The sequence below is a fragment of the Watersipora subatra genome, chromosome 5 (assembly GCF_963576615.1).
Source record: "Watersipora subatra chromosome 5, tzWatSuba1.1, whole genome shotgun sequence".
Classification (NCBI taxonomy): domain Eukaryota; kingdom Metazoa; phylum Bryozoa; class Gymnolaemata; order Cheilostomatida; family Watersiporidae; genus Watersipora; species Watersipora subatra.
The window spans coordinates 9984927-9997058 of record NC_088712.1 but is presented as its reverse complement, the minus strand read 5'-3'; positions in this window follow the sequence as shown (position 1 = coordinate 9997058).

The following is a 12132-nucleotide window of genomic DNA, read 5'->3' as shown; positions in this document are numbered from 1 at the left end:
CTTGTTGCTAGAGAAGATGTTTACATGCAATTGACCTTTTACCAATTCTCATAGTCAGTTGATAACAATTAACCCTATTCCATGAGCAATCATAATCTCTGTGGTGCTGAGCCATTATGAGAAAAGAGACAATAAAAAGAAGAGCTATATATATCTGTCACAGAACAAAGTATACAAGTTCTGAAAGCTTACTATTTTGTGTTCTCAACGCTAGCCACTCACTATAATTATTTTGCTACAAGAAGGTTCATGACAACAAGGATAAAATAAATTTTTCTACTGCAGGCTACAAAATATTTCTACTGCAAGCAGCAAAACTGCAATAATTCTTTCAATCAAACAGCAATTACTAAACAGCGTGTAGTATATCTATTGATACTTGGCTACCTAACCTAACAGTAGTCAGGAACAATGGTGTACATGTAGCTATTTTTAGAGAGGGCCAAAAAATATACAGTATTTCATGTAAAATGCAAGCTTGTTTTACCTATTAATTTTATCAGATATTTTTTGTATTATATTGAATTTCTGCTAGAGTTATTATTACATAAAAAGCATATCATGAAAATTTCTAACAATTAATTTATATAGCAGACCAGATATTGCTGAACTGTGCCTTAGTAGTAGCCTAACTAGCTCAACCAGTTCACCCTAAACAGTTGAGGAAAAAGCAAGGTATTTTAAGTGAATCGATAATATCCTATTTTTGAAACTAGCCAATCAGTAAAGGGCACAAAGATGCAAACTTACAATAACAATTAATAGACCATAATGTATATTAATGTAATGTACTTAAACAAATTACCGGCTATGAATATGTTCACTTGTAGATCATTATTGTTGGTTATTAACAACTTCCCAGCTAGTAGTTCAAGTTACCTGGTTAGTACTTTATCTTCAACTACTCTGTTAGAATTAATGATAATGTTTTGGTTAGAGCTGCTGTTTAGGATACAAGTAAGAAATTTCTTTGCCCACCAGTCAAAGTGTAGTAGTAGTAACTTCCTCCTAGTAATCACGGAACATACGTATGAAATGAAACTGCTCACACAATGCATTCCTATTGATCATTGGCATAGCCTAAGAAACCTTAGACTCTCGAACAGGCCTGTGCAATATTTGCTTTTTTTATTGATAGTCCATTACTCCTTTACGCTTGGATAGTTTTCATTTTTTGCAAACTTTTCCTTCAGTGCAAAGTTTTGCTTGCACAGGCCTGTGTGTGCAATATTTAAGTGGGTCATTGATAGACCATTGTTCTATAAAGCAATGGTCTATCAATGAAGCATGGTCATGGCTCTATGCTCTATGCTCTATGGTCTAAGGTCTAAGGTCCATAGACCATAGAGTAATGTGCTGCAGTTTTTAATTGTACAATTACTAATGTTTCTAAAGAATCAGTAAAATGGCTGCAAAAATTTAAATTTAGACATTAGGGCAACTGTATTAAAGTACAAATGAATGGTTTAGTAAAATGGTATGACAATTGTACTGGCAAACAGAATCACAACAGATAGCATTCAGCTAAACAAAGGTGTTATCATGTCATGGACATTTGAACTGCTTGGACAAAGACTGTCAAGTCCATGTGACCATAACAAGGCTGAATTAATGGTAGAACTTATGGAAACAGTTGAGGTAGCTTACATTTGAACAATAGCTCAGTCCTAGTGTAATAGTAGTAGGCTATACTGTCTGCATTAAAATGTCAATCATTTCTCAAACAACATAATATATCAATGCAGAGATTTTAGACATAATGCTGCATATTTATCCAGATATTTAGACCGAATGTTATATGTTTATACAGATGCACGCTGTCAAAAAATGAACTAGCTGACGCATCACACTCAACAATTTCAGTTGAAAGGAAACTGGAAGTCAAGCTTTCAGATCAAACCAAATAATTTAATGCTGACAAACACAGAGTCAGCCATTTTCTTCTGCGTACTTCTCTTGCTGTTGGTTTATGAATTTTTTTGATCAATTACAATATAATCACCTTGCCTACATGTGGTACAGTTTATAATCACATTTTATACAGTGATGAAAGCTGGACAGTTAATTAATTTTGAGTTAACCATTCATTCATATAGCATTTACTTGGTGCAATATGATTTTAGAGACAATGTAAAAGTATTTAGTACTAACAGTAAAAGAAAGAAACTGGTGTTAGGATGTTTTGAACAACCAAGCGGAGCATTATCGAGATGTTTCTTCCAATAAACTCCAGGATTACGGGCAATTATGAATGATAATATGACAAATAAAATACTATTCGTAGGTTTTAATGTAGTGGGTGATTGCATTCAAATAATCAAATTTGTATGACATTGAATACAAACATTTTTATACATGCTGCTTTACAGTAAAATTGGAGAGCAATGCAAGCCACCTGCCAGCTCAAACGCTAGCAAAGTCCTGCGCTCACCAGTGTAATGTACCTAAACAAATTACTGGCCCTGGAATTGTTCACTTGCAGATAGTTATTGTTTGTTGTTACCAACTATGTGATTAGCTTCATTAAGTTAATGATAATGCTTTAATTAGAAATGCTGTTTAGGATGAAAGTGAGAAATCTCTTCACCCACCAGTCAAAGTGTAGTAGTGGTAGCTTTTTCCTAGCAACCACGGACATACACATGAAATTGCACCAACAGTGCATCCCAATTATCATAGGTCTAGCCTAAAAGATCATAGATGAATAGCATAATCAACAAAACTCGCAGAGTATAAAAATCAATATAAATATACATTGTACTCGACCCGCATTACACTCAGTCATAGTCTAGGAGAGAGATGCATGTACACTAGGCTATGATTAGTTATACCACCACCTCTAAACTTAGATAATCTTCAAACTTTGCACACTTTTGTTTGCGCGCAGTTTTGCTTGCTTAGGCATGTGTGTGCATGCACGTGCTCGAGTATGTGTGTGCATGTGCGTATCAGGCGTGCAAGTGCGCGTAAGTGTAACACTTATGTTTTGTTGATAGACATTTTCTCTCCTACTTTTGAGTTGTTTTGTTTTTTATAAAGCGATGCAGATGTTGATTTTTTAAATTATGCATTTTAAAAACTAGCATGGTCCCCGGAATAAAAATCATACATGTAGTTACAAACTAAGGCAATAGCATAATGGCAAGTGCAAGCAAGTACTAGTATGGTAAGTTGGCATTGCAATTGGAACACGTAAACAGAATCACAGCAATTATCAGCCAATGCAATGGAGGTGTTGTGGTGTCATGCTTATTTGAACAGCTTGGAGACGAGGTACTTGAGAGTTTGTAATATTAATATCAGTAGTCATATCATTTTCTACTCATCTCAATAGCTCTGATGCAACTCCCTCAATACTTTATAACAATAACACAGCAACATAGATACTATTAATTATAGAGTCAGCTTGTGTAGCGCTCATTTCAACAATAGCACAGCTATTAGAACAATTGACAGAAAAAATGATATAATAAAAATTCACCATACTCATATATATATATATATTCGAATCTGTCCAATACGCCCGAGGGCATTATATGAACATAAAATTTGAGATAAAATGATTGATAAGAACGCTAAAACCTAAATTTGTTGCAACACCAAGATCGTATTAAAAACTGAGGGAGTCATCAACGCCCTGACCCACAACATTCGGTGCCATTCTATTATAAAAAGAGTGCTTATATTGGTCTATCCTAAAATGTGGGTGGACTACTCCATGACGGGTTTGGTGGGATGGGTTAAAAGAGATATAGTTATTGAGGTCTAGATCGTATAGACCAAACTCAATTCTTTTTAAAAATTTCAAATCCAAATCTTCTCTTCTATCTTTTAGTTCTTGGATGTTATTTACACGCATGCACTCTGTGACACTATCCATAGGCCCGAGTCTGAAAATCCATCGAACCCCCCGTCTTTGAATTGTTTCTAATTTGTCAGTTAAGCCTTTTGCGTGCGGTGACCATACCTGACAGGCATATTCGAGTAATGGTCGAACAATTGTGTTATAGGCGACAATTTTTGTTGATATGCTTGCATTAAAAAGGCAGCGTCGGATAAGTCCGAGTGCCTTATTACTTTTCTTGGTAATGTTTAAAATATGCTCGTGCCACTTGATGTCGCTTTGTATGAAAACCCCCAAATATTTCAGACCATTCGCCTGTGGTATAAAAATTCCGTTCATAAAAAGTTTAAAATCTGGTGTCGACTTGCCCACCTGCATGTGGATACACTTTTCTGGATTAAATGTCATGCCCCACTGTGTGGCCCAATGCTGTAATGCTGTAACGTTAGTCTGCAAAGCCAGCTGGCTGGTGTTTGTCAAATCCATGCACAGCAGAGTATCATCGGCATACAGTCGACAGTCAGCGTCTTTCACACAGAGTGGCAAGTCATCGATGTAAAGAATAAACAATAGGGGTCCCAGCACTGAGCCCTGAGGTACTCCTGATTTAATACTAAAATTATGTGATGTATAACCATTCACTTGAACTACAGAAGCTCTGTTTCTGAGCCACGCTTCTATCCATTTGAGGGTACCTGTATCAAATCTGTAAGCCTTCAATTTGTGTATTAAAAGTTGGTGGGGCACCTTGTCGAAGGCCTTTGCAAAATCAAACGAGACTATGTGATACTCTCGGCGTTCTGCCAGTGCTTTAGAAGCAAAATGTGTAACATCCAATAATTGGGTGGTAGTGCTAAAATGTTTGCGAAAGCCGTGCTGATTGTCACTTAAAAGGTTAAAACTACTTAAATGCTGCCACATAGAACTAGAGATAATGTGCTCAATTATCTTTGAGGTTATTGAGGTCAAACTTATTGGCCTGTAGTTTTGCGGTAGGTCCCGCCTACCACTCTTAAAAATTGGGACAATATCAGCCAGTTTCCAGTCGAGAGGCACATGGGATTGCTCTAAACTGGCCCTCAGCACCGAAACAAAAACGGGTAAAAATTTTGGAACGTTCTTACTGAACTCTTTAAGACAATAAGATGATATTTTGTCCGGTCCAGTTGCCTTTCTGACATCGAGATTTGTAACTAGATTTTTTACACCCGCAATATCTATGCAAATTTTACTCATCGGCTGAACTGGCGGTGATTTTAAAGAAAAGTCTGGACATGCAAAGGTGGACATCATATCTGCGTTTACATGCTTCGAATGGGGGTCAGAGTTGCTTCTCCTCCAAATCATATAAACTAAAATCAAAATGCGCATGACGCCACCTTTCTTTGTTAAATTTGTGCGAAGGCTTTTGCTGTAAATTAACATTCAACATCATAAAACTGTTCACTGCTGATGAATCCGTATCGATAATACTTGACTAAGCTCTCTCCAGTGGAGGTAAAACAATGTCAGCGCACAACACAAATGTCAGCTACAAAGACACTGTACAGCTATTTACTACTGTATCTACTTGAATTTCTGCTTTCACATTAACATTTACATACTAAGGATGGGCTGCCAGTACGAAGATGACAAAATTATTACTCTTCTGTACCACTAATTGGCCGAACATGAATTGAAAAGTGACCGCGAAATACCGCAATCTACCGCAGTTTCGTGATGGCGGCGATTAACTGTTCGTTTTTTAGTTTTTAAAAGCTTGTAATCACATTTCCACATATTTTGCACCTACAACACAGCAGAGTAAGACATGGTGAATCTTTTAATACCAAATAACTGTAATGTGAATTTTGTTGCAAGTCAACCTTTAAAACTTTTATTTTGAAGGAAACATCGCAATTCTTGGAAACATCTGTGTATCACAACTCTGAATCGTTGAAGCAGTGGGGTGCAAATTCGTTGGCAGTGGGCAGCTTCAAACCCATTCTAAGTGTGGAAGCACACTGATTAGTAATTTAGCCTGGGTAGCAAATAATAATGTTGGAGTCTGACCAGTAGATCAGATTTGTCTATCTTGGCAGGCAGCAACTTTGACATATTTTGGCGTCAACATCATGTGCCGAGACCTGTACAAAATCTTCACATAATCCCTATTCAGGATCTCCACCCACTGTGTGTCAATTAGACAGACTATAGAAGTCTATTATTAAACTAAGTCTATTTCAGCAATCAGTTAATGTTGGCTGATATATAAATACATTAAGCTATTGGATAATTGAGCTTGGGATGACCAGTGGCTTTGTTGCTTTGCCAGTTTGGTAATTTTAAAATTTAATTATTTAATACTAACATTAATCCGGCGCTGCCTACAATTTTTTTAGTGTCAAACCACCTGCTGCATGCGTCTAGAATAGAAAACTAATAGGTACATCACTTTCAGGACAACAATCTATGAATTCGTACCTTGAGGTCAATTGTCATAATGCATGCAAATACACATTTTCAAGTTTCTAACTAGATGGGTGTTTAAAAATCTCGTTTACAGAAGCCAGGTGGAGTTTTAAAGCAAAATAAATATTTTGCAGAGTCGATGGAAACCACTGACCCCATGTGTATGAAGCTCGGATGAAATTGGCCAAACATGTGGAAATGTACAGACTAACAAACGCACTATGTTGACTGTAAAAAATTATAATGCATGAAATTTATAATTTGAGAGTTGTTTACTCTTGAAAGATTAAATAAGCCCGACAACCTGCAAGAATATGTAAAAACAAGAAATAATTATGTGAAAGGTAGATTCAGATGCATTCAGAGCCTGTCAGGTAAACGGAAGTGCTAGAAGGTGCTAAACATCACTTGACATCTCTAACATGTATAAAAAACTAGGGCAAACATAGATATATCTCGTTGCCATAGTAAAAGCCATTAGAGAAGAATAGTTAATAGATTTCCCTATGTAACATCAAGTATCGATGTTTATGGTAATGTTATCTATTACCTTCCCAGTTTAAATTACTGACTAACACCTGTTTTAAACACTTGTTAAATACTTGATATTATAAACAATTTAGTTATTGTTTATAACAATATTTTATTTATAATAATTATATTGCTGTAAAAAATATAATTATTGTTTGTATTAATAATTATCTGCATAATTAACAAACTAAGTAGCAAAACAAACAATTAGTACCTATGATAAATGGCAGTAAAGGAACCCAGATGGTACGGGTTCGAATCCAGGACGATGTAATTTTTTTTCTCATTTGATAAGTGGCCAACTAGTAGCCACCAAGAGAACCGTTTCATATGCTCGCAATTCACATTCACTTCTGTTTACACTTTCATGCAACCTCATTCGTCGAAATATTTTCACAAACATACTTCACGCATTCAATAAAACCATGTCTTTTGTTCTTACGCGTCTATTTCAACGTCATTTTATTGCTGTCCCTTTCAGCAGTGATATCTTATAACCTAATGTAAAAATCTGTTTAATTTTTTAACCTGAGCTTGAAGGAGTAAATATCATTGTCTGATAACCATGAGGAGCCTGTTGGGTCAACCGTGAGATAATTGAAAAATGCTGCAGAAACTAATCGCGAAGTACGAGTCATATGATCAGATGACGACTAGATGATTAGACCAAGCCGAAACAAAACTCTAAAGTAGCGAGCATCTATATTTAATACGGGGTCTTTGGTAAAACCCAGTGTTTGTTGTAAACTAGTGCTATGAGAAGTTTTATATTGAGCCTTTTATTGGCTTTTCAATTCACTGCGAACATCACGTGACAAAACAATAACCAAATTTAATGACTACGTCAGAGAAATAAACTGATTCCAATCTATGGCGGTTTTCCTGATGGCGGCGATTAACTGTTGGTTTTTGAGATTTTAAGAGCTAGTAATCACATTTTCATATATTTTGCACCTACAGCCCAGCAGAGTAAGACATTCTACATGGTATGTATACAATATTTTGTCAATTTCAAACTCTATCTAGAACATTTTCGTTACATATTTTATTTGGCCATAATTTTAACCAACACTGCACTGCTATGCAAAAAAATTAAATGTATCTATACTTTGTGCGATGATAAAGCAGCTATGTTAAACTACGATCACTGCATAGCTAAAACGATCCACCACAATGTTCCATACTCTTACAAAACCTACTTTCACCACTATCAGAGTCCACTAATTTTATAGAGAAATATTTGGACAACCCTGTCAATATCATAAAAGCCCTAAAGACCATAAGTTATGTTGTCAACGAATAAAAAAATTAAGTTACTACGCAAATGCTGAGAAAGTCGCAAAAATGCATCTACGGCTCTCGACCATAGAAAACGTATAAATGCGTCTATGGCAGTGAAAGTGTTAAAATCTAATCAAACTTTATGTATTTAATAAATTGTGATTTCCTTGTAGACTAGGTGGAATATTACATAAACCTATCAGATATTGGGAATCACTCACACATCCCATGTCTCTCCGTGTGTCCTGCTACTTTCTCGATGGCTAGTCACCCTCCGCTTGTCCAGCCACTGTCTCCTTGACGAGCCATCTTGTTAATGCCCAGCTACTTGTTGTACAACCTGTTTCACCTCTTCTTGACAATTCATTAGCAGTATTAAACACTAACTTAGACAATATATTTCAATAGGTCAACATAGCTTTAGCCATCAAGCCAAAGGATTAAATTTGAGTATTTAATTACCAGCCATTAGGCCAGGCTAAACACTCCAATTGAATGCATAATGCACCACAAGGAGTAGACAGTTGCGGCCAGAACACATCAATGCTAGTAAACAACACTGTTGAACCTATAAATCAAATGGCAACTCAGAGACGACCTTGACCTTACAAAGATTTTGACATTTTAGCTGGTTCTACTGTAACAAAGGTCTATATATACTGAGGAGCTGTGCTCAAATCGAGGTGCTGGCGTTTTTGATGTTGTGTCATAAGTGTCACCATCGGCAGCACTCTTCATGTCAGCAGTTTTGGTGCTTGAATGCATGATATAAAACAGTATGTTATACTGCAGCTGAAGAGCTACATGTATACTGAATATCAATCGATTTCCTATTGGCTAATGTAAAACACTGCTCAAAAACATTAAAGTATTTAGCAAAACCTAATAGATTTGCTTTTTGTTACTGCTTTTTTGTCAGCAAGGGATTAGCTTGCTTGCAAATGATTTGCTGAACAGGACATCATTTACTGCATCACAATGGATTTGCTCATTTACAATTGATTGGCTGAAGAGGAGATCATTTCCTGATATGCAAAGGGTTTGTTTGTTTGGACATCATCCTTTCTTAATAAAAATTGCTGTTTTCTACGACCTGGCATTTTATAAGCAATAGAAAATAGGTTTAAAATTTAGAAAGTAAATAGGTCACATTTTTTTTCATAGACTTGAAAATTTATGATGTGCTGGGATGGTGTGCTTATGTTTTTGACTGTTTGTAGCTGCTAGGATTTCTTATTCATCTCTAATTCTCCGTATCTCACATGATGACCGGTTGAGACTTCATGTAATGCTCCATAAATGCATTATATAAGTCCTGCTGAAAACATGACTATTCACCCTTGTTACACGCAACATCCACTTGTGACTTTTTATTTCATGTAGTTTGTTGTTTCTCAACATTGGAATGCTATTTTTAGGCCACAATTAGAGTTAAACAACTGGTATTATTGGGAAAACATCAATGCATGCGAACTCAATGATTACAAGAAAAATTGCTTGATTTATTTCTATTGTCATTGACGCGACTCGCTTAAAACTTAAGAGTGGCTCTCACAATCATAAATATACTTGTATTTTAGGATTTGGCTCTAAGATTTCAATCTGGTACGCTTTCTGACATTTCATGCTGTGATGGTTAGTATGATCTCTAATCATATCACTTATCCTTCAACCTATGGTTATACATAAATTTCACAAACAAGAGATCAAGGAGGTAAGCTGCTAACACCAGATTATATTTAAGAGTCAGAGATATATGTCTATTATATCAATATTCATAGAAATTACAGCCAGTTTCGTGTCAGTCCTGCATACTATTGACATTGAGTAAATCTAAATACTGAACATATCAACAGAGTAAAGCGGCTTCATGGCAGTTTTATGAAATTACTCATCATGTGTCTACTTATATGAGCAAATAGCGGAGAATCTCACAGAAATACAAAAACATGAGAACAAAATATTCAGTAATGAATAAAAATACTAAACATAAAGTCAAGGAGTTTATAAGTTGACAGTAATACATTGATTAAATCTTATTTAATGAACTTTAATTTGACCTGCCGTTGGAGAGGCAATCATCTTGTCCCATCTGCACCGTCAGTTTTTCTCTTCAAGTACTGAGCGATAAGGGTTTGATTTAGGTCAGTCATGGGGATACAAGTCTGAAAAATAAATGGAATTGTTCAGAGAATATAAATTAACAATGGATAGATAAAACATAGGCCTACAATACACAAGACATATACATTTGAAATGGGCAAGATGTGTACGGAAAACATTTTGAACCCGTGAATTAGTGAACCCTGGATGGCACTGTCAATGCGGGCCAGTAACCCTGGTCAATTTGTCTAACAGTCCAAAGTTTTTAAACTTTTATTAAAGCACATAAACTACATAATTTTTTTATTATATATATCAATACATCAGAGTCTTGGCTTTCGAATGAGCCTATACTCAATACACAAAGAATAATAAAACTATAAAAACGGGGTGTCAAAAGTACGTCCTGAAAAAAAACACTTGGCTCAGGTACTCAAAATGTGACGTCCTAAATCTCATTTAGCCTTAGGTCGTCGATCCCTTTCGCTGCTATTGAGACTGCATTTTTCTGTGACAATCGGCGCTGTTAAACCCGGAAAGCGCTAATAATAAACTAAGATTTTAGATAATCAACAATGCCCGCGATCGTGGTAACGCATGACCAACACAAACACATGTTCTGGGTTAATTAATTATGCTTCAATAAATGTACTGTCGTTGATAAAGGTAATGAAATCACATCGATTAAGTTATGACCTGCGGTTGCGTGGCCCTAGGACTACATGTCAATTTTACCTTCGCGAGATTACGCAATGCTTGAAATTTATCAGTTTCAGTCGTCACCCTCAACACCACATTAAAAATAAAGAGCTAGTGCATAATATCATCGGGAAAATATAGTTGGAGTCTGAGATACTTTTCATAGAAGTAATATGTACATGGAGAACTAATGACACTGATTCCTTTGTCATCTTCATTCGTTCTCTGGTGTTGTCCTACCTTCGCCTGCCACTAGCGTCATTATCGTGGTTGATAAATAACGGTAAGAGCACACAACAACGAGTATGGGAATTGTGACGTCACAGTTTTCGAGACGATGCCAGTAAACTTTTTCGCGGTAGAGCTCTGGGGAAATCCTATAAACACCAACCAATGTCTGTCTCACCATGGCAAACAATAGCTCATTCGAAAGTAAAGACTCTGATGTATTGAAATTGAAATATACAATAGAAAAATTATGTAATTAATGTGCTTTAAATATATCTTAATGTGCTCATAATACAATTATGTTTGGTAGAACACTAGTGAAAAAGTCGAACAGCCGACAGCAAACATCGTCAATTAGCGAAGAACGTTATGTCACCATTATCTGTGTTAAAACCATACAAAATCCTATGATTTTAATAGCTCGTACACAAAAGTATTTACAGTAGCTTATTTCAGTTGTGCAAACGTTTGTCATCATTTCATTGCTCAGAATAAACTGGATAATTATAGTTTGTATCATAAAATTCTTCATTAGCATCACATTCATTCATGACCAACGAACTAACGAGACGTATCGGTTTTTTCACGCAATATTGTTCCAATAAAAATGGTTATTATAACAAATTAGGTAGATAAAGATATTTGAAAAATGCTAGTTGAATCTACAAATCAGTAGAGAGAACAAGTGTTAAATTTAACGTTTCAAATTCTAACGTTCAAACATATTGAATAATTGCAGAAGTTTACGAGTAACACTTGGAGTTGTCCACACATTAAGACTAATTACAAATCACCAAGAAAAGAGAAGATAATTGCGACTAAAACAAAGTGGCTAAACAATACACGGGCGCATACGATAAACAGGCGCATACTATAATTGGGTGAATACTAGGGATGGCATTTGTAGTTTGGAAAGGTGTGATCGACTATCGTTGGAGTTGTCCCACCGATAACGATAGCTATCGAATTATCAATGAGCAGTGGGAGCTCACCGA